The following is a 23,054-nucleotide window of genomic DNA, read 5'->3' as shown; positions in this document are numbered from 1 at the left end:
GACCCTATTTGCTCCTAAAAATGCCCATCCCTTCCTCCTCAGTGAAGGAAATAGTGCAATTAATGTTTTTCCAAGGTTAGAAGTTTCTTATTTACATAAACAGAAAGAGAGCACTTCGCAGTAGTACTACAATCAATTGAAATAAATACCAGCTACTCAGCAGGTCAAAGGATGCTTGTGAGTAGTGCTCAATCCAACGGAGGGGGGATACAGACATAGTATCACAGCAGCATGCATGCCACAAAATAATGAGGGTATTTCCTGGCACAGAAAATCCTTCTAAACACCATTTGTGGCATCAGAAAAGATGCAGCTAATGCTAAAGAATGTGATTTGTTATCAGATTCTTAGATTTGCATATTACTGTAGCAAAAACTAATCTTTTGAATTTCTAATACCACAAAGCTTTTTCCAGCAAAAAATATATAATACACGAAGTCTAAGAATGACATTTAGTGCCTTTCAGATTTAAACACTGTGCAAAGATCTTTCATTTGATCCATATGATCTAGCTGGTAGTGTCGGTGCTATATAATGAAGGCAAGGCCAGTCATCCACTCGTAATGATGAGACTACAAATCAAGATGTCGTCTTCTGTGACCAGACTTAGATCATCAACTAGGAAGAAAAAGGTGATCATCAAAATCAAGAGAGAAGCTAAAAACTGCCAATATATTACCAATATTAGAGCAGAAGGTGCATCCAGCTAGGAAATACATTTACTGACTTTGCAAATCTGAATTTTGAGTGAACTATTGCCTGAATCATGGAGTAAATCAGGATATCCAGATCTGCATCTAACACCCGATTTTACATCAGCAAATAATATGCTGACAGTAGTGGAGATTATTTGCCATGTTCACTGTTGTATTTCAGAATAGGCTCCAGTAACCAGTCCTTCAAGAGACCGGTACAATCAATATGCTGCCATCACCACCCGAAGGAGAAGCACAGAGGAGAGCACTAGAATCCCCAGGAGAAGAACTAGCAGGGAGGGAAGATCTCATTTTCTGATTTCCATTTACAGCCTAAACCTAAAATAGCCTGTCTGCTGGGAACAACAGTTCTTTGGAAAATAGTGATTATGAAGACTATGGTCTTATTTACTTTCTGTCAGTGTTGTAACATACTACGTACATTCACAGAATATATTTAGCCACAGACTGCCAGGCAGAAACACAGTGGAGCTAATCACATGTATCAAATTAAACAACAGCAAAAAGGCTTTTAGGATTGAGGCCTGCAGCAGCCGAGTATTTTGTTACCCTTTCTAGTCAATCTTTTCCGCACATGGATTGGGGGAATCCTGGGGAAGGATAAAGGCAAAAGACAATGGTGTTTATTACCTGGATCAAACAATCTACATATACATATGCAGATAGTAAAACGTAAAGTGAGCCAGGCTGAGAAATCTCACTACATTCAGATTACTGTCAGAATTAAAGCTCTTTGTGGTTAATTTCTTATTCTGTGAACTATAGGCTTCACAGATTAGTTACTAAAGCGTCTTGAAATGTATTAACTCTACTCTGGCAACACATACTTTGCAGGTGATGAGCTACGGTTTGTCCCAAACTCCTATCCCAAGACCAGGCAGGTAATGGAGAAAGTGCTCCTAAAGCAGTGGCAGTTAACCCAGCAGAACCAGCACTGCGGCTGTGCCTCTCTGGCACTGGCATTACTGGGCAAAACAATTTAAAGCAGTCTTGAAGTAACTGGAATTTGCAAAAAGGGAGAAAAGGCATAAAGGACAGGAGTTAAGGTAGTTTCAGCACAGCTCAATTGGATGCAGATACCCTAATCCTGTATTCAAATGGGGTAATGAAATAGCTCCTAAACATCTTCTCTTGCAACATGTCCGTCCTTTCTTGAAATAGTTGTCTATCGCAGTCTCCTTAGCGAAACGTACCTTTTTCTCATGTTCCCTTCAGTGGAAGTGGAAATGTATCAGTCGTGGTAACTTTCCCTCTAAAAACATAGTAATCATGAAATAATTTGTAGTCAATGGCTAGTGTTAAGTAATAATGAACTAACTTGACTCAGTTCCCTAAGCCAAAAGCATACAATAGATTTACAGCAATCAGCATTTATGGGAATTAACTCATCACCATTTAAAATGAAAACTATCCCTTCATTAGCTCAAAGTAGCTTGTAAAATCTTTTACTATGACTAAAATGGTGAGTAATGTTGATATCACTCATCCAAAGATTGTGCTGTAATACTTATTTATAGCATTAGTATTTTAAGTTTCTTATTTACAGCATTAGTATTTTAAGTTTCTTGTGTAATAAAGCAGTAGGGATCAAATCGATCCCTTGGAGCTGCTACCCTTTTGAAAGATAGCATGCGCCTATCCATTTCAGGAATTAAATATTGAATCAAAATACCACTGTAAGGAGTAAAAGAGAGGCGAATACTGAATTCATGTCCATAGGCATAAACAGAACACGCTATAGTTGCCCTCTATCCTGAGCGAAATAACTGCTGGCATCATGATGTCTTTTGACCACAATAAGGTGGCTTCCTTTTGGGGTATGGGAAGAAGGAACAAAAGATGGTCTTTGGAGAGGGATGCTCAAAGCATGTTTTGTGTTCTTCCAAGAGGAAAGTAAATCGCTGTTAATTTTATTACTATGAGGCTTCCCTCTTTTAGTGAAGGGACTGAAAGATGGACTAGCGAAGAAGCAGTTTGAGTATGTCCCCACAACTCAAAGGCTGAAAAGAATAGCAAGTTTAAGACCAATTATGGAAGGGCAAATTCTTTACTCTCCAAAGGGAAGATGCAAAGAGGATTATGATGGCAATACCCTTCCTCAGGCAGGTTTTTCTTTCTTCTCTGACAAGAGAGGTCTTCCATAACAAGTAACTCTTATTTATTATGAACTAGCATTTGTCAGTAACCACAGGACTGAATGGACACAAAACAGAATCTATCTGCCCCAAAAAGCTCACAGTCATTGGGCTATCATTTTGTTTTCTTTACTAGGCAAAAGAAAGAAAATGGCTCTTAAATTAGATGTTGAACCCCTTCCAGAATTGCAATACAAGATACTGAACCAATCATTCTTCATACAGTTACCTCCTACTCTACAAGCTTCTACTACCATAAAAATCGGTTGTTGCCAACTGAGCTGAATGAATAATTTGCAGTTCCATATTTGTTTGAGAATTTTTTCCTCTTCTTCTTTTCATTATTTGTCCATGAGCAGATTGATTTTCTTGATTTTTTTGGAAAACATTTACTGTAATTATTCTGCAAGTAATTCTCTCTGTAAATCATTTGTGAACAATTTGTTGCAAGACATTTGTTCCAATTCTGCTAGTTCTATATGAATTTGCATCACATGGTATCTGTTTCTTAGTGGTACGAATACAGTATCAAAAGATCTGATTTTCATTTGAGTATTCTTTCAGAGAACAATTCCACTTTTAAAATTCCTTCCTAGAAAACTCATGGGTAGCACACATTATTGGAAATTATTTAAGACTTAGGAACGTCTATTCAATAAAACATTCAGAGTTTACGTGCATCTGTAATTTTCATACTAACTAGTTTTTCCAACCCTAAAGAGAACGTTCTTTACACACTTCACAACTTGAATCTGTTCCTTGCCAGAGCTTTTGTCTCATCCCAATTCATTACACTTTCTGGCTCATAAAACATCCCTTGTGGGAGATGAGGCTTTCAAGGCACATAAAGTGGTTTTGTTCCAAATTATGAATGAAATTATGCACAATTTCACAATTAATAAATTATTTAATTCCCATAAATAATTCCCAGATTCTCTTGATCATTGCCACATCTTCATAAAAAAATAAGGCTATCAAAATACTATCTTTAGAGTTTGATCCAGACCCTGTTGAAGTCAATAGAAAGCTTCCCATTCTAAACTATCTGTCACTGAACAGACTGAGGAAAATGCCTTTCTTTTTAGATTCTAATATGCCATCCTTCCAGAGAAAAGTTTAAAAGAGTGATTGGAACATTCAGAGGGATTTGGGTACTTTACCACATGTCCTCCTAAAAAGGGAGTACTCGAATGAATATGCTATATTAAAATACAGTTAAAAGTCAACTCAAATACCAAGTGCAATCATAAACTAGAGTGAGAATTTCAAATTCAGAACTCTCAGTTTGCCTTAAATGTTTGCTTAAAAGGTACTTATAAAAGACAAGCTTTGGCCCTGTTGGTATGCAGAGAAAATACTTTGTTGATATTTCAGTTAATGTAAACAATTGCTGCTACTGTCATACAGGCACTTTATGATTTTAAGTAGGAGAAATATGAATTAAAAAGTCATGAAATTTATGGATGATAATTTCTGTTTTTATGACTGGAACATGCGTATGAGTATTTTTCCTTGTTCCTTACAAAGCGTCCACCTCGCAAAAATACAAAAATTTTGAAAAATAAATAAATTTCACATTGAAATACTGAAGAATGCAAGTCATAAACCAATTAACATTTTTTCATATGAATTTGTCAAAAGGAAGTTGTACTTTGCTTTCAGAACAGCTTCTTCTGAAATTATTTTTTAAATTAGCCAGTGCAGAAAGGACTCAGTGCTTTTTACTAATGTTCCTGAACTGTATCATCTGAGATGGACTGAAATGTTGAGTCTTGGTGTTCATAAATAACTCTTGGGATTCATAGTCCATTTAATCTGCTACATGAATAAGCTGTTGATGCTAAACATCAACATTCCCTGAACCCAAATTTCAAACAACAAATTTAGGCATGTCTACCAACCTGAGCGCCTAATCTTTTGGAAAAATATGAAGTGGTGCACTAGAAGTACGTATAGCCAGAAATTCAGAAGTCTGCATATCAGTTCCACTTCAAAAATCAAGTCATATTTCTCTTTTCCAGTTATGATGTGCACATAACTGAACAACCAGATGGAAAATGGCTCTCAGCCTATAAAAGGTCTGTGGTAAGTAGTCTAGTAAGAGTTAACAGATACTACATAGCCATCACAAACACCACGTGTTAATAGTTGGGGTGTGAATTTCATTATTTGACAACAGTAGTTCCCACTGCTGGGACAGCAGGGCAATACAATTCACAGCAACTCCAGCATGGAGCCACATCCATTTTCATACCATCAGCACATCCAAGTCATGTGAATGGCTGATAGGAACCATGAGTGTGCTGGCTGTAACGCAGCGAGTACAATAACAATGAGACACTCGAACAAGATAATTATATTGTGTTAATTTGCATCTCATTTTTTGTGATGTAACAGTATACAGCCAACATAGTAAGTGGAAATTAATACAACACAATTCATGCCTTGTCATGTCACATTGCTGGCCTTTTGAGCAAGAATTTTTTTTTAATGCTTTACTCATAAATCAAGTCCCTCAAGACAAGAAAATTATTGTGAAGCTGAGCAATAATAACTTACGCTTAGAACTACCTACTTTCTTCCACACTGAGTAAATCAGGCAGCTCTCAGATTGTTTTCCTGTATGCTGAAGTTAAAATTTACATCTTCAGCAATAGAAAATAAATCATTTTTTCTATTAAGTTACTTAAACATCCAGAGCAGTATTGCATTCCCTCTCTAAAAAGCTCTGTATTTTCTCACCAGAAAGGCTAACACTACATGAATAAGTTTAAAGGTTGTGCTGCCATTTTAGAAAAATGACACAGAAACACTTCTACTAAAGGATATATATAATATTCCTCTTTCTCCTAGAAGTGGATCTTCTAGTGCATCAAACATAATAGACTCTTGTAAATTAGTTTTACTTATAGTTTATGCTTAATCATATAAAATGTGACTAACTTGAATATGCAGAATATTTCCTTGCACTTCTCACCATTAGATGAATTTTTTTTTCACAGTGCGTAAGTTATGCAAAACTACATTTGGTACTCTGAAACTAATGAATTTTAGTTGTGGTGTGGCAGCATACAGTTTTTTAGAATTAATTCTTTTCATGCATTTTTTTACCTATAGTTATTATAAATAGTCAAAAAGTCAAGTAAAAGTCAAAGGACATAGGCAAATAACAGAGCAAAGTGAATATATCATGATTATAAAAGGAAAAGAGATTTTTCTTCTATTTCCTTTCTTATACAAGAGAGGAAAAAAGTTACCATACTAAAAAAAGTACCAATCTGTCTTATTTTTTTGAATCTGCATGTTCAACTTCATTTATATCACTGAAAGAGCAGCAGTCCAAAATAAAAATAACTTGAGCTCAAAGAGCGTTGTCGCCACTTTGAATAGCCAGAAACCATGGAGATCATTTAAATCATAGCACCGTGCGCAGATTCACATGCAGTTTCATACCTGTGGCTCATTTCCACCTACAACAGAATGAAATACTTTGTTAAACTCCGTTGCACTGTGCTCTGCTTCACTGGACCAAGTTATGTGAAATAACACAAAATGAAGTACCCTGTACACCATGTACTCTTATTCTACAGAGCAGGTATAATCTCTGTAATTATACCACAACCACATGGCAAATACCATGTAAATACATAGCAATTGCATGTTCCTACAGCTTACTTGTTAATTATGCATTGTTACTAATGAGTTCAAAGATAAATTATTATAGCATTTGCAGCATTTAGCTGCTTGCAAAGCTCCTAAGTTGTATAATAATGGTATTCATACAGTTAAATGGTTGCTTTTGTTGATTTTCCACTAGAATGGGGAAGAGAAACAGATCACCTCTTATGCCCAAAGGCCCATAGCTTCAGTGCATATTTTGTATTGGTATCTAGAGTATGTCAAAATGCAAAGTAACATGAAACTTCTACCATTAAGGAAATGTAGATAAATTTAAAAAAATCATTTCCATTAATAAATGGCTTTGCAAATTCAATTTAGTAATCCTCCTAAGCAAATGCTGTATTGAAACTCACTGATATCTGTGTGCAATAGAATGAATACTCTTTTTCTGACCCAATATTTAATCTTGCACAGGCTAAAAATGAAAGGAAAACCTCATTCCACTGATGTCACTAGCAAAACTCCCATTGATTTCCGTGAAGGCAGGGTTCTACTTGTAAATGGATTCTTGAAATAGCTTACATTTTATTATGTCAGAAATATATCAATTTATCAGTCCACCTCATAGTACATGCTATCCCTTCTATGAGCCACACTGCAGTATTTTACATAACACCTTATAAGTTTTAACAGGTATTTTAATACTATTCAGAAAAAATTGCCTTTCTATAAACATTGCTCTTCTCCAAGGTAAAGCTTCCCTTTAAGTTATGATTCTGTAATGGTTTGATCAGCTGTTGATATCAACTTTTACAACCAGTATTTGATCACCTTGATTTTTTTCAATTTCACTATTTTCATGTAGATTTTCAATCTGAAAGGTGATGATGTTTCTCTCTGCTTTTTTTCTGTTGTAGTTGTTGCACCATTTCTCCCCAAAATGCTACCATTTATTGCAAGGAAGTGCAAATTTTAGGATATATATATATTTCAGATTTAGTACCAGTAGAAACAAAAAGCTAGCTATTATTATCTATTACTTATAAAATCTAGCTACGACTAAAATCCCACTGTAATTGGCACTGCATAAATGCAGACTAAAATGGCAGTCCTAGTCTAAAGAGTTTACAGTCTGAGGCAAGGCAACAGATGAGTGCAGACAAGTCAGGGAAAACTGAAACAGGAAAAAATGAGACAGCAGGTACTACCAGCCACTACCAGGGTATTTTTGTATGCAAGACAGTAAAACAAGGGTCTTCTGACAGCATTTTGAAGAAGGCTAGGAGATAGCATTGTGGATGAAGTGACCTCTCAACCATAGAGGAAATTTTGGAATTATTACCAACTGGGGGCAATAATCAGTAATTATTACCAACTGGGGGCAATAATCAGTAATCTCGTAGTGAATGGGACAGTGTTATGAGGTTGCTCAAGAAAGGTATTGCAAGCAAAGACCAGTACCTTGTTTGAAATGACAAAGAAGCAGAATTCAAGAGAAGGCTGAACAGAATAATACAGATGCAAAGTGAAGAATTAGATAATGTTATTTTAGGTCAGCATTCTAAATGGATTAGGGCTTGGGAGTACGGCGTTTGTCAAGACCAGAGGAAAGGGAATGTTCCGTGTGTGAAGTGTAAGATAATGAGAGCCTAGATCAAAGTTTTAACTTTTAGTTGGGATAGAAAAGGAAGTATCTTAAATGTCATTTCTGTTATGAAGAAATAACTGGCAAGTTTAGATGTAGTCTGTATGGGATGACCCACAGAGTAACTTGAAGATGAAATAGTGTAAGGGAATGAGAGATCAGCAATGTGAACAATACTTTTCACAGAAACTGAGAAATAAATTGATGGGATAAGGTTGGAAGAGACTCTAAAAATTCTGTTTTATGATGCTGACCTTGAATGAATATCTAGACCTTCATGAAGAAATGCCAGAGCCATGGCCAGAGGTTTTAGTTTGGATAGAAGACAAGTCTGTCTAGGAGCAATAGTCAAATTCATGTTTGTGGCAGAGATTGCTTAACGATGAAGTGTAGAGGAAGAAAGAACAGAGCTTCCAGAGGGGCAGAGAAAGAATAAGGATGTTAGTCCAGCCTGTTTTGAAAAGGCAAATAGAAAGGAGAGGGTCTTACAAACAGAAGTAAGATTGTATTTCGGGAGGAAGAGAATAGTTGGCAATGCTCAAGGTAGATTTTAAGGTTAAAGACAAGAGTAAGAAAAGGGACAAGAATTGGCTTATAGATGCCATATAGGAAATAGAAAGGGATTAGATCATTGCAGCAATAAATAATATTGCAGTATTTGTTTATCCAGCGTGTTTTTATTTTGAGTACAATACAGGCAATAATTTATGAGACAAAGTATGTTCCTATTAAAGATCCTGAACTCTTTAGGGGAAGAATAACTTCATATGCAGAATGACTGTTGTTAAAGGAAACTTTTTAAATGTAACTTGACTTCAAATAAAAGGGAGCCGCGTACTTCCAGTACTATAAAATTGGCAGTACAGTTGAGGCACATTAGCCCAGCTGCTGAAGCTGATAGCTTCTTTAAAGATGGTATCCTCATTCAGGTGCAATTAGGGTGTTTTCATTCACTCATTTTTGCACTCTCCTCATTTCCACTCAGGAGCCTGGAGAAATTTTGGTAAGTTTTCCTAGATAATAAACATCCTTCTAATACAAACTGAATGCAATTGATCTTTCTTCATTCCTAGGGTCTGATCTTGCTCTTCCTGAAATCTACAGCAAGAATCCTGCTGCCTTCAGTGGTACCAGGTCCTGGTTCTACCAGCCCAGAGGTAAGCTGAAAATTATTCTAATGCAAAAAGGCCTAAATATACTGCATGGAGGAGATTCTCATTAATGACTATTTTAGAAGAACATGGTTCCATTGAAAAGCTAATTATTTTGAGAGTTACCCATTCAAAAAAAAATCCAACCAATGAAAGAACAAATTAAAAATTGAGACTCTCTCATAAGAACAGAGAGCAGAATATTGCATTCAGGAGGACAGCCACCAATTAAAAGAAATGTCAACAACTGAAGTGGCAGCAACTTCAAAGGGGAAATTTTTTCCTCATTTTCATATGCATTCTTCATGAGCAACATCAAGAAGTGTAACATGCTAATAGCTAATAACACTCAGAATAAGATTCACTAATTTACTAACTGAATAATTTAATGCATATCAAAGGAATGATTTTCTCATTTCATTCTTTTTTTAGATCTAACACTAAGCTGGGTATTATCAAGTAGATGAAACTGCACAGATTACAAGTCATTGTTGAAATAGTCATTTTAGAATAGAGTTTTGTATTTTCTGTTGGATGCTCTTTAGAGTATAAGGAATCAAGTACATTTTTCCCTTGTTACAATTCAGATTTCACCACCAAAATATAATCAGCAAGACATCTTTATGGAAATGTGACATCTTGCCAAAAACCAAGTGCTTTGTGGAGATGGATCTGTCCTGATGCTAATCTTTTTGTGAAAGTTTTTGGGAGCAAGGAGAGAGAGAGAGAAAGTCGCATTCATGTACCTCAGGTAAGCCAGTAATGCAGTGGTTGGGACATGCATCTGAGGTTTAGAAGATCAGACTCTGATCTGCGGGAGGGATGGGAATGCAGATTTCTAGCATGCCTCAGAATGCCCTTGGCTGTTCTGGAATGCAGGACTCTTCCTCCTCGCCTCCCAGGAACGGTGAGATATCTGTTGTATTCCAACACAGAATGAAAGACAAATGTTAATTTTTTTTAATTGCAAAAGAACTATTGTATACTCTGAAAGGCTAGACAGTGCATAACTAACTGGATATTGAAAAATGTAGACAGCCTACATTTCAAGAACTGTTTCTTGTTTATTGTGATTTTTTGGATGTGTATTTACAGAATTGTACAGGATGTAAACAATGTTTTACCTTTGTTGCTATTGCCCATTATGCAGCCTGCTAACATCTAAAACTGTCTCAAGAATAGCTTACCTGCTAACCTAGAAAAAAAGCTAGGTCTTCCTTCAATTCTTGTGTCACAATCAAAAAGCTCACTCGGGCTCCAAGCTGAAAGATAGAAATCAATGTCTCAACATCTGTTTTGTGGATGGTAAGAAGAAGAGTACCCCAGGGTCAATACTAGGTTTGGTATTGTTCAGTATCTTCATCAGTGACCTGGATGATGATGCAGAATGCAACCACACCAAATCTGAAGATTATACTAAATTATGGGTGAGTCACTGACATGTCAAATGGTAACTTTCTTGGAGGGATCTTCAGAAACTTAGGATCTGGCCAACAGAAATCTCATGAAGTTTAACAAGAAGTGCAGATTTCCACATCTTAGGTAGAATAACCTCATGTTCCAGGAGAGGCTGGGAATTGACTGGCTGAGTAAGCCTGAAAAGAAAATACTGGAAAAAACATGGAGCTTACAGTGGATGTCAGGTCAAATGTGAGCTAATGGTGTGCTCCCTGCAAACAGGGCGAACTGCATACTGGCCTACATTAGGAGAAGCATGGCCAGCAGACTGAGGGAACTTATTATCCCTGTCTTCTTAGTGCCAGTGAGACCATATTTGGAATACCATGCCCAGTTTGGGGGCCTACAGCTCAAGACGGTATTGAGAAGTGGGAAGGGAAGGTAGCAGAGGGCTATTGAAATGGCCATGGACAGAGCACGTGCCTTATCAGGAGAGACTAAGAGAGCTGGGGCTTATTCAGCCTGGTGAGGAGGAGGCTAAGGGGTGATCTAATAGCAGACTACAACTACTTGAAAGCCAGTTACGAAGAAAGTGGAGCCAAACTTTTTTTGGCAGTGACAGATGATTTAACAAGAGGCAATGGCCACAAACTGTAGCTTGGGAAGGTCACACTGGGCATTAGGATGAACTGCTTCAGTAGGAGGATAGTGCAGTACTGGATAGAGGTTACTCAGAGAGGGGTGACCTTAGGGACATTCAGTATTTGGCTAGGTAAAATCATAGCTGACCCGATCTAGTGTTGGTGACAGTCCAGCTCCAAGTGGAAGGTTGGAACTAGATCCAAGGGTCCCTTCCAACCAACGTTTCTGATGTGACTCAGATTCTAGACAGTGGCATCATCAAAATCTCACCTGAATGATGTTAAACACAACTAAATTAAAAGTTCACTCATTAGGAGCTAGGAAGGAAGATATACCACCTCAGCTGGCCAGTTTTCTCATGGTGAGCTCTTAAACAGGGCATACTACAGGGCTACGCATTCATATTGCTTTACTCTCCTGCTATTCCAAGAGCAACCATAGTGTTTCTGTGATGCCCCTTTAACAGGAGAAAGGACAGAATGTTGGAACCAATGGGTTTGTGGCAGATGGAGTGACATTTGCAATAGCAAAAAAACATTCATATGCTGCCAAAATATTAACAAGGGGCTTCCTCGGAAATATTCTACCGCACTCATTGATACATGTAAATTCCCCATGTAAATATTACTTCCTCCAAGGGAAAAGGTATCATTCCAGCACACTTTCCCAGGATAAAGGCCTCTTTGCACCCTTCTTTTTTTGATCCTGCAAAACCCCTTTATTTCGATTCACAAATTTCCAGTGTTGTGACGCCTTATGGATGTTACTCTTGATAACTCCAATGAGAGATGACAGTGGGTGACACTGGTTTGGGGTAGGCTGTCCAACAATCTCTGACTTGGCTACAGTTGATCAGGTGACAGACTTGGCAGCAATGTCACATTGTGAAATCTACCAAAGAATGGGTTTTCTTTAGTTTTTGAGCAGAATATATCTCCCTTTGTGAGAGGGCAATGTTCCTTACAGTACAAGAAAAACAACAAGAATTTCCTGACCTTTTTTTATACCACCCACTATTTCGCATAGCTTTATAATGCCTCTTATTAATTTCCTTTTAAAAGTAAACCTTCCTATTCCTTTCAAATTCAGCATCTATGCAACATCAAAGCATTTCTGTGAAATTCTTCATTCCATTTACATGCCAGCTCTCTGGTGATACAGCCAGACATGTTATGGTAGTACTGCAAGCAGTAAAGATGTCCAACGTTTTTATAACTGCTGCAGTTCTCCTTGCCCTAAGTGGCAACCATTGTGGAAACTGATCCTCAGATATCACAGAAAAGTTTTTTGATGATTGCTTTTTGTGAAGAGAGTATATGGGACCAACATGCTTTAAGAAAAAAGATAAAAGATAGCCAGTGAAGGTTCATGTACTAAGAAAGAGCTTAGTTTTATTTTTAACTTCAAACTGTTCCATACATTGTGAAAAACGCTGAGTAATTCTATTTTCATTTAGGATGAGTTTATAATAGAGAAATAGTCTGATATATTTTAGATTGGTTTATAAACTCTTCCCTAAGAAAACAGGCTGTCACAGTGTAGGGCTCTAATTCATGCCAAAGAAAATCTTTTTTTCCCCAATATTGCCAGTTGGGCCCAGTTCTCAACCAAACATTTTCAAGAATTTTTTGTTAAACTGAGAGTTATCCAGTACAGGGGACACAAGGCTTCTGAGAAGTCTCCCTCTGTCAGTTGTGGAATTAAGAAGGCATGAAGGTGGTTGGCATCATAGTGATATCCTAGTCATTGTTCTGAAATGGAAACATATCACCTATCTGTATTTTCATCCTCCAGCTTGAAACATACCTTTAGAAAGTCAGTTTCTGATGACATGTTTGGGCAAATGATGCCTTATCTACATTTTTTTTTTTATGTATCATCCTGATCTGGTAACCTGAATGCCATAACCAGAAAGTTATGTTAATTGTACATGTTTTTAAGTTAGCGTAGTCCAACACACATGCTTCAGAACGATCAGCCTCATAATGTCTGCTTACCTGTTTGAGAAGCCAGCACTGTTCAGTCTCTTTCAGAGGAATCATATAACTTTTTTATAACTGCAAGAATCTCCAAACATGATAATCTTAGCCGCATGGATATTATATATTTCTCTTGCCTAAAAATAAAAACCACTAAGTATATGAACTGGTACTGTAAATACAAGCAGAAGTAAAAAGAGTTCTACTGTTGCTGGACTCCTCCTCCCGCTAGATTTCAGCAGTCAGCAAAAATACTTATTCAGTATTAAATTACAGTAAAGAATTGTTGATCCTGGTGTAACTGAGAGCTATGATAAAGTCAAATCAATGGAGTTTGCCTCAGCTTGCAATACTTCAAAAAAGGCCTCTAATTTTGTTTGGAGGATAAAAATGATCCAGTCAAAAGCATACAGAAAATATTTGTAAAAAAGAAAACGCAAAGTTTATACGAGCTTCTCTGTGGTGATTTTTATCGTAATGCTTATAGTTGAGCCTGCATTATTTGTTTCTAATTCAGGCTTCACTCTAAATAGTGTATGTTCACAAACTCAGACCACTTACTGCAAAGTGCTTTACACATTTCTCTTTAATTAAATTGCTCCAAAGAATCATATTACATAACCTGTTCCAATATAAAATAACAGTCTCTCAAAGATGCTGGGTAAAATCCAGGTGCCCCTGAAATCACTAGTAAAATTGTCATTGACTTCATTGGAGCCAGGATTTTACTCTAAAGTTTTTTCTTATATGTGGGTAATAAAAAATTGTCCCATTATTACCTACATATTAAGTTCTTAGGTGCATTATTCCAATAAACTTATATTTTAATGAATTCCATACTGTCATCTATTATTTCTATTACTAGATAAAAATAAGTATTACTTCAGAGTTCAATAATGTCTCGTTTCAAATATGTTTGTAATTGCTGCAATATGCAACAGATTTGAGTTCAGATAAGCTTCTAGCCTGTGGACTGAAGTAGGCAAACGCTTTCAGAAACTGCAATTTTATCACAGAATTCCTCCCCAGAACCGCTTGGACAAAGCTCTGGGAGAAATATTTACCCTTAGCAGTTAGGGAGTCTCTTAACTGTACAGCGATAAGTTCAGTACTAAACTGTAGGTGAACAGGACATGAAAGGAGCATAAACGGACATGAAAGCGTTTAAAAAAAAGAAAATTTTAATCTTTATCATTAGTATAAGATTTAGGCTTAGCAATTTGCTGTACTTAGGGTGTTACGCATCAGCACTGGGGCTGCCGGGGTGGGATGTTCTGCTGTGACAGAGGAAAAATGTGAATTACAGCTGATGGGGAACAACCCTGGCCGCGGCTGGAGAGGGGAACGACGGCGGTACCTGAGGCGGCCCCTCCTGCCGCGGCCTTCGCAGCCGCGTCGAGGGCAGAGTGTGTCTCGGTGCTCCTCAGCTACTTCAGCACAAAGTCATTTTCTTAATTTATATTTTCTCCAAGGTTACTAAGATGTTACCATTTAGACAAACCCGGATTTTTATTTACAGCTAGGTCAGTGACCCCGAGTCAGTCAGCCAGGCCAGTGACACCGAAGCTGTCCGACTGTAAGCTGGGATGAGACTCCACATGAAATTCATTTGAAGTGTTCAGATGAAAACTGCGATCCGAAATTAATTATGATTAACGCTGACAACACTAGTTCAATTTAAAATATGCTTAACTGGTTTAAAAATAAAACTTGAGGCTCCCTTCTCCTGTAAGCCAGCTCCGGAGCTATTTAAGCATGCATCGCCTATCCCGTGCCGCCTTCTCCAATTTAGTTGTGCGATTCCTATAAATAGCAGCCAAAAAGTGAGATCACCCGGCTGCGCAGACACTCATGTTTGTTTATTTGTTTGCTTCGTTTTAGGGAAGTACCGGGATAACTTTACTTCTCCTGCGCTGCCCGCTGCCCCCTCCCCGTCCCCCCCTCCCCGGCGGCGGCGAGGTGCCCCGGCCCTCCCCCACCCTCGCGGCGCGCGGCACAGCCCGCGCGCCGGCGTTGCCCGGCAACGGCTCCCGCCGCTGTACTTCGGCAGCCGGCAACGGCTCCGCGACACCCACCGCCCCGCGCCGCCGCGCAGCGGGGCTTAAAGGGCCACTCCGCGGCGCTGCGGGCCGGGCGCGGTCGGCGCGGCGCCCCGTGCTGCGAGCGGCCGGGCGCTTGGGGCCCGGCTCTGCCGGGAAGCGAAGGCGCTTTCATAACTGGGGGCTGTGTAATATTTGCATTTTCCGTGGCTTTTCTGTTCTTTCTTCTCTCAGAACTAGACTATGAATTTATGCTAATTAATGTTTTTGAGTCTTAGGGCAGTCAAGACATTGAACGCAGGCCAGGGCGCATGTTGGTACTACCTTCAAAGGTAAGGTTTTTTCCATCATCAAATGACAAATATATATATATATATATATTTTAACTCATCTCTTGCAAAAGAACTACCATTATTCAAAAATATATAATTCCCTACATTTTAAGTGCTTTTTTGACTCGCATTAAAGGTGAGGAAATCACAGGGTAAATATCAAGTGATATGTCCTTAAAGGAATAAATGAAGATGAACACCTCATCTGTGTAAGTTGACACCGATTCTATCAGGCAAAACAACTAAGACACAAATATCCCAGACCTCTTTGAAAAGAAACCAACTGAAAAACCTTTAATTAAAAAATCTGGGAATATATAAGTTTAAACATTAGCTCTTACCAGGCCAAGATGTATCTGGCATCTGTTCAGGTCTGCTCTTTTGTGCAAATTGTGGGATTTTTTTAAGAGCATACAGGCAATTAAAGCAAGCTCTTTCTCAAAGAGAGAAGCTAGGAATTATCTGCCCTTGTATTTACTCAAGCATCATCAAAGTTGTAAAAGGAAAAAAAACCACTTAGTAACAAAATGTAAAAATCTTTCAAGACTTTCATTTCCAAGGATCCTGTGGTTGCAGAGCCTTGCAGGAAAAGGAGAGGCACACATATAACGTGCTTAAAGTATTATCCAAGCAAGACAGACAGGTCATTTATGTGGAAAGCAAAACTCCCAGGTCAAATGGCTGCAAAAACTGCATCTTTAAAGTCACCTGCAAAATTCTGTCCTTGTGCAAATCTCAGTGTTTTGGGACCAGCCATCTTCTTTGCATAACCAAATGTCTCCTTTAAAGCTGTTTCAGGGACTTGTTCATGCAAACAGGTGCTCATGCAAGTACAGGCACAAAATCAGTGGCTTCAAGTGTAAAGTGCACATATATTATCGCACTCTCATTTCAGTGTGCCTGGTAGCAGAGCTTCTAACTAGCAGAGCTAGCTCCTAGCTCTATTTCTGTGTCTGCAATCTCACATCAAATTGAGGGTACGTTAGTCAAACCTAATACACTCTAGGACTGTAAAGGGATTAATCTCACATAAACCTTCACAAAAAAAATCAGCATTAGTATTTATTTACATTCATTTTATTTTTCAATGAGAAAACAAGCCGCCTTTTTTGGCCTACATCAGTAAATCTCATTGCTTAGATTTTGCATTTAAAATCCACTGCACTACAGTTAACCTATATTCTTGAGCTCAAATGAAAAGCTAAAAGCGTGTATTTTAGAAAGGGCTTAGCCAGCTTTTCCATTTCATTACTAGATATCTGTTATGCAGGCAAGATGTGTACTTTACTCTCACAGATATAGTGTTTTATGTATAAACATCTTGACCACCACTATGTTGTCAGTGGTTAGCAGATTTGGTGTGCTTTGGCTGAATTTCTGATGGGGAAAACTGTGACTTGCACTCTAAATATTTTTTCTGGAGAATGGATTCCTCAGCAGACTATGGGCATCTTGTACAAAATACAAATAAACATTCTAAAAGGAATTTAATGCTTCTGGCAGGTACCGACTTGCCAGCCTTGGAAACCGAAATCTCTGCGATCGGTGGCACAGCACAGCTCAGGCATGGTACGGTGCAAAGGCAGGGGCACAGCAAGCTTTCCCGCCATGCAACACCAGGGTCCTCCAGCACGGGCATGGGTGGAACGATTAGGAAAGAAATAATGCCTGCCGCAAATAGGCACGCGACTGATTAGTGCTTGTATTTCTGACAAAATTTTTTCTCACAGATTCAGTTTGATCAAGCTAATATTTAAGGTAAAACACCCTGAAGCTGGTACATCCTAAGAATTTTACTTAATATTAGTTACTAGTATATTTTATTAACATTTGTATAGTTTTAGCTAATGAAGGTAATTAAATTTTAATCACTGCTCTTTTGATTTATTTCCAGGATGCCATAGAAACATCTGTTGTACCTGGGCATTTGGATTACAGAGGATTACAGATAGGGCAGAGGTTTCGGCCTGTGCACAAGAGACAATTGTTTTTGATACCTGGGAAGTCACTGAAGGCCATTAAGAGTATTAATAATGTTACTTAACATTTTTACAGTGCTTTGCATGCTTAAAGCACTACACAGACTAAAAAGTAATTAGTGACCTGGATGTTTCTGAAGTGATCAGCAGTATCATTTAAACTATCGTTAAAATACAATTAGCAGCCGTTTGAACTGAATGTTGTAGTTCACAAAAGTCTAATTGGCGGCTTGTGTGTCGCATCTGGACAACAGGAGGATTGTGTCAGCATTTCTTCTTCTTGAACTGTACCAGCTCAAAGAGCACCTAGTCCCAGGAGTGGCTGCTATACCCACAAGGTAAAAATGGATAGCCATTATGTGACGGGAAAGTTGACCACACAAAGTACCCCTTGTATCCAGCCCACTGCACTGAAAAGCTGATGAAGCTTGGATTTTTTTTCAGCTTGTTTCAATCTGTGTGCCGATTCAAGCAGGCGTTGATTCATCACTTTATACTTCATAATTCCAAACAATTCCGTTTTTCTTTTTTTACTTGAGTTTTGGAGCACAGCTTTGCAGCAGAAGCAGCTGCTGTGGCAAGATTCCTGGTGATGAAATTCTGGAGTACTTGGTAAGACAAGTAACTGAGCTATATACATCTCTTGGCAAAATGGATGATACCCTGGTAGACCATGTTGGCATGTGTTTGGGTAAGATGAAGAATTTAGTTACTGTAGCAGATTCAAAAGGGAAAGTCTGTCTTGGATGGTATTCCTAAAACTGGAATCTATATCCCAGATTTAGGTAGCTAAATGTGTCACTCACATTCTTTAAATACTTGTATGAACTACATAAATGCCAACAAAAACGACATGTTTTTTACATGTTAGAAGTGTAAATAGCTGCTCTTCTGAAATGGCCATGGTATATATTTTTAGTTTCTACATGCTCTTCCGATTATACCACTTGCAAATGTGTCATATTTGTTAGTAATATCTAGATATAGTAATATATCAATATCTGTTTGGAATACTGTTCATTCTCTAGTGCAGAATATTCTCCATTGCAGAATATATTTTAAATACTGGCTTTTTGTATGTCTCACACAACTATTCATTAATACCAACAGAACAGCATGCTACTGTTCCAGGTTTTCTAAGAACTAGCGCTGTTGCTTCCCACAAGCTCCTGTTGCTTGCTTCATAATGCCTTTATTATTTGTGCTTTTACTCTTGAAAAAAATTAAATTTAGAGTGAATTTTTTATGCTTTTGTTTTTAAAAATAATTAAAGAAGGCAAATGGACCTGATGTAAGCTGTATACTGTGTGCCATGGCTAAGTATCTACTGTGAAAGCACTGCTTGTTCTCTGAAAGGAGGAATTCTTTCAGACAGCCACTCTTGCCCCTCCTCTGCTAGGCTGGTTTTCCCATAGACTCACAGGAGTCGCTGTGAGTCATTTTCTTGCCCCAAAAGTTTGCTGGAGCAATATTGTCATTTACTAGATGTTTGTGCAGGACCTGACTCCTAACTTGGAGGGGTGCCTCCAAGTACAATCAAGAGTTTTGAGTTTTCCTGTTCTGCTGCACAGCAAGTTTGCCCTACTAAAGTACAATGGCTTCTTAAGCATCTTTCCTTTAGATTACAACTTGGACTTCATATTGCTTCATCTTAACATTGACTTTACAACAAGCTGTTAGAGAAGCTCTTTTCTCTTGCTGTGCCAATCATATAGCAAGCCGCTGTTCTACAAAGGATTTGAATGTTGGCCTAGCATGTTTTATGAGTATTTGAATGGCCTAAAGAAATTATTTGGAAAGCAATAGATGCCTTTGGAAGAGGGAAAGAGAAAGAACAGACTTGAAAAGGATATTAACAGGTAGCCAGGCCCAAGAAAATAGAAAAAAGTGCAACTCAAGACAAAATGTGCCAAGAAGCAGCCTTTTAATATCTGCCTAAAAGGATAACAAAGCTCCTTGTGATGCCTTTTTTGTGTTTGTACTCTTTCTGCATTAACCATTCTTCTATACAAGAAACAAAAACTGTTCTCCAGATCACTCAGATCACATATACTTCCTAAATAATATACTTCCTAAATCTGCTAAACACAAAAAGTGCATAGTGTCTCAGCAGGAACAAGAGACCAGGTACTACAAAATGTGATGTGTGGGCTTGTCATAGCTATAATCCTTAGAACAGGAGCTCCAGATGAGTGGTTTGCTAGAATTTTGCATAGGTAATTGCTATGATACTGAAATAAGGGCATGTCTGTTGGATAATGGACAAGAGACCAAAACAAAGGTGAATAACTGTAATGGGAGAAAATATTATGAGGAGCTCATAGCGAAATTGAGATACCAAGTGAAATTTTCAAATAATATGAACCCACTGAACAGAGTCTTCCTTCTACTACTGACATCTACTCCAATATTATCTATTTGGATGAGGTTCCTCTTAATGCGAAGGTATCAGGAACAGCATATAGAAAATACTCTGAATCAGCAAAAACTTGGAAGGATTTAGCAATTTGGGGAAAGAGTGACAATTATTAAATAATTTACTGCACCTTATAAAGGGACAGAAATGGGAGAAATCTATGAAGAATCAACTAAGAACCAACCAGTTTCCCTTGATATTAAAAGAGGAGGCATAAAATAAAATGGCTTACCACAAAATGGCTTTTGACTAAGAATGAAAAAAGTAACGTGGAAGAATATGTTTTGGATAAATCTATATTCTGTTATGGTAAATGAAACAGTGAATGCTGGTAGGAGAAAAATAAAGTAAGATGACTTCTTCCTGTATGGTCATCATTAGTACATATTTGCATGAGGTATCTGAAAGGAGAACAGATTTCCTGAGTGTCAGAATAGCACCAGCATCTGAGATGGACAAAGAAGAAGTAGAACTTACTGCCAATCTTCATGAAGTACTAAAGGTCTATTAGGCCACTAGTAGGGGAGAAGAGGGGAAAAAAAATCAGTAGACTGCAGTACACTGTGTCTTCTCAACAGTCTTTGCTAAGAGTTCTCAGAGTTAAACCGGTAGCTTAAGCCAAAAAGAGATGGAGAGCTTGAAAAAGGCACAAATTCTACATGACCAATACAATAAGATTACTGAAAATCAAATTAAGATGCTGCAGTTATGTTCAGAGCCATCAAAGTTCATATCAGTCAACGAGAACACGCAGAAGAATATCCTAATACCTAGCAACAATCTCCTAAAATTCTGCGTTGTAGTAAAACAGAGTGGATATATAGCTAAACAGAAATGACTTGATAACAGCAAAAAGATGCAAGTCATATTCACCAGATATTAGTGCAACCAGTTTTTCACAGTTTTAAATTAATGTTGAAGTTGAATTTTAAATTAAGTTGAAATGTCAGAGCGCGGGAATGCTTGACATGTAAGAGTGGGTCAGCAGAAACTAAAAACTTCAGCAAGGTGCTTTGCAAAGAGAAAGTTCTATAAAAGAGACAGGAGAATTGGTATTATACAATTGTTGCTGGAAGAATAAGATTCCTTCTTGTATACTACAAAAATATTTAACTGTTTGCAGCAATAAATCCATTTAAGCTGGCCAATCACCTATGGGCTTCTGCAATCTTATGTCTTGCAGAAAGCTGAAAAAAGGAAGAAGCTCCAAAAATAGACTGAAACTCATCTAAGAGCTAATGGTGATGGAGAGAGTGATAAGCATTTAAATTAGATGTCTCCCGTATGCACATTTTTATGTCCTAAGAGGAAAATATTCCATCGTAAGGTATCATAGATACTTGAAAAAAGTTACTGTACGCTAAACAAGATGGTGTTTGTAAATATTTTTAAAAGGCTATAGAGATGTATCTGAAAATGGAAATCCTTTAATTGTAAATATTTTTGTATAACATTACATATGATTTAATTGCACCAACCTCAGATACAAGAAGGATATGTCTAGTCTGATAGCAAGTGCTACAAAACAACGTTAGAGCTAGACTACAGTAAGTGACGCATTTTGCCCAAAGGAAATTTTAAAACCAAAGTAATTTTTTTCCCTCAGTGTTTACTATTTTTTGAACTATTTTACCTAGAGGAAATGGTAGGCATATTTATAACTTAAAAAAATGAAAGGAAAATCACTTAAAATAATGTACATGCTGAGAATCGAAATAAGTCAACCTGAAGAAATGTCCAAGTAAAATCTGTTTTTATATAAATCACACGAAGAGTCTAAGCTTCTATAAGCAAAATTTTTGATAAGTAGGTATGAAAGAAATATACCATGAGAGAAACAAAGGCCAGTTTTATGGCTACATGCTATTTACCACTACCACAGTCAAACGCTTCCGATTACAGGAAGGAGAAACAGAGCAGCTAATAGTCGTAAGCAGCAGCAGAATGTTAACATTAATGGGATGTTTATTTGCAAATATCTGCATTTAAATTTAGTACAGCAATAATAATACAAATATTTAACTTTGAACACTGAGGTAACAATATGTAAATGTATCTTACCCACAGGACAGACTCATGGCCCATCCACAGGCCCTGGCAGTAAGGAAGAGGGCTGCAAGTTCTCCCCGCAGCAGCAAGAACTAGAAAGTTCTGGGGCAACCAGGAGCAGCAGCTAAGTGGTTCCACAGTGAGACACACCAGAGCAAAAGATGGGAAGAAATATTAAGGAAAATCAGGTAAAACAAGTTTTTCCCTGTGGGTAATGTATGTACCAGTTATCCCCAGGAAAAGGTACCTGTCAAGATTACCTTTTGTACCCAATGCTACAGCAGAAGTCCATATCCATCTCTTAGTGGGACTGTGTTTCGTTAACAAAGGAATCAAGACTAAAATGATAACATTCATCTCCATGTTCTTGCCCTGACATGGTTATTCATTAGGAGTTCTTCCTAATGACTGTTCAGTTCCTTCCTTCTAGGGAGCCACTCCTAATTCTCTTCTATTCAGGTTGGATAATGAGTCACAGACTTTAATATTAATCTTTATTAACCCTTTCCTTACAGAACCAACATCTGGTAACAGTGTGAAGTATTTTGTGCCTCAATGCTGAAGAAGAAAGCTCTGTAATGCCTTTTCCTCTATTACTCCTGGGTTTTATATGCAGATAACCCATTGATTCTTGCAGGTTTTCTACTGTTGTTTACTTAAAAATATACTGTCTTCATACCTTTGTTAATTGCTCTTTAAATCTTTCTTAGCCTACCTGCTTACCAGTGTAATTTTGCTTGCCATAAATTATGCTTCTTTTCCATTGCCTTCTGTCTGGCCAGATTTTCAGTCACTGAAAAACAGCAATTTGAGTAAAAGAAATTCTTGAAACACTGTGTTTCACTTTCTGTTTTACCTCCCTTTTTCATTTTCTTTTAAAAAGGGAGGGTAGTGTTTGTTTACGGACAGCTGAGCCCTGCAGCATTCAGTTATGCTATGCCTATCTAACTCC

The 23,054-nt window shown here is 37.8% G+C and overlaps 2 long non-coding RNA genes across 5 annotated transcripts in view; one reads left to right on the top strand and one right to left on the bottom strand.

Annotated features, from left to right (window-relative positions):
- The window catches only part of LOC135329683 (uncharacterized), a 27,966-nt gene extending 5,771 nt beyond the window's left edge, over positions 1–22,195 (bottom strand). Inside the window, exons 1-2 of one of the 2 annotated variants that reach the window (XR_010391232.1) lie at positions 22,115–22,195; positions 10,015–10,184 (exon numbers count right to left, since the gene is read on the bottom strand). This is a non-coding gene — a long non-coding RNA (uncharacterized LOC135329683). Of the gene's footprint in view, positions 1–9,189; positions 10,185–22,114 lie in introns of those variants that run through there. The other variant, XR_010391233.1, reaches the window with a different exon arrangement.
- Positions 15,378–22,933, top strand: LOC112984756 (uncharacterized). 3 transcript variants are annotated; one of them, XR_003259579.2, is made up of 4 exons: positions 15,382–15,658; positions 17,553–17,975; positions 22,121–22,290; positions 22,618–22,933. It is a non-coding gene; the product is annotated as an uncharacterized LOC112984756 (long non-coding RNA). The 3 variants fall into 3 exon arrangements; XR_010391231.1 differs by having other exon boundaries at positions 15,378–15,658; positions 17,553–18,249; positions 22,121–22,933; XR_010391230.1 differs by having other exon boundaries at positions 15,383–15,658; positions 22,121–22,933.
- Positions 22,934–23,054: the final 121 nt, after the last annotated feature.

Source organism: Dromaius novaehollandiae, chromosome 12 (genome assembly GCF_036370855.1).
Source record: "Dromaius novaehollandiae isolate bDroNov1 chromosome 12, bDroNov1.hap1, whole genome shotgun sequence".
In the NCBI taxonomy this organism is placed as follows: Eukaryota; Metazoa; Chordata; class Aves; order Casuariiformes; family Dromaiidae; genus Dromaius; species Dromaius novaehollandiae.
This window is presented reverse-complemented; position numbering and strand designations above follow the sequence as displayed.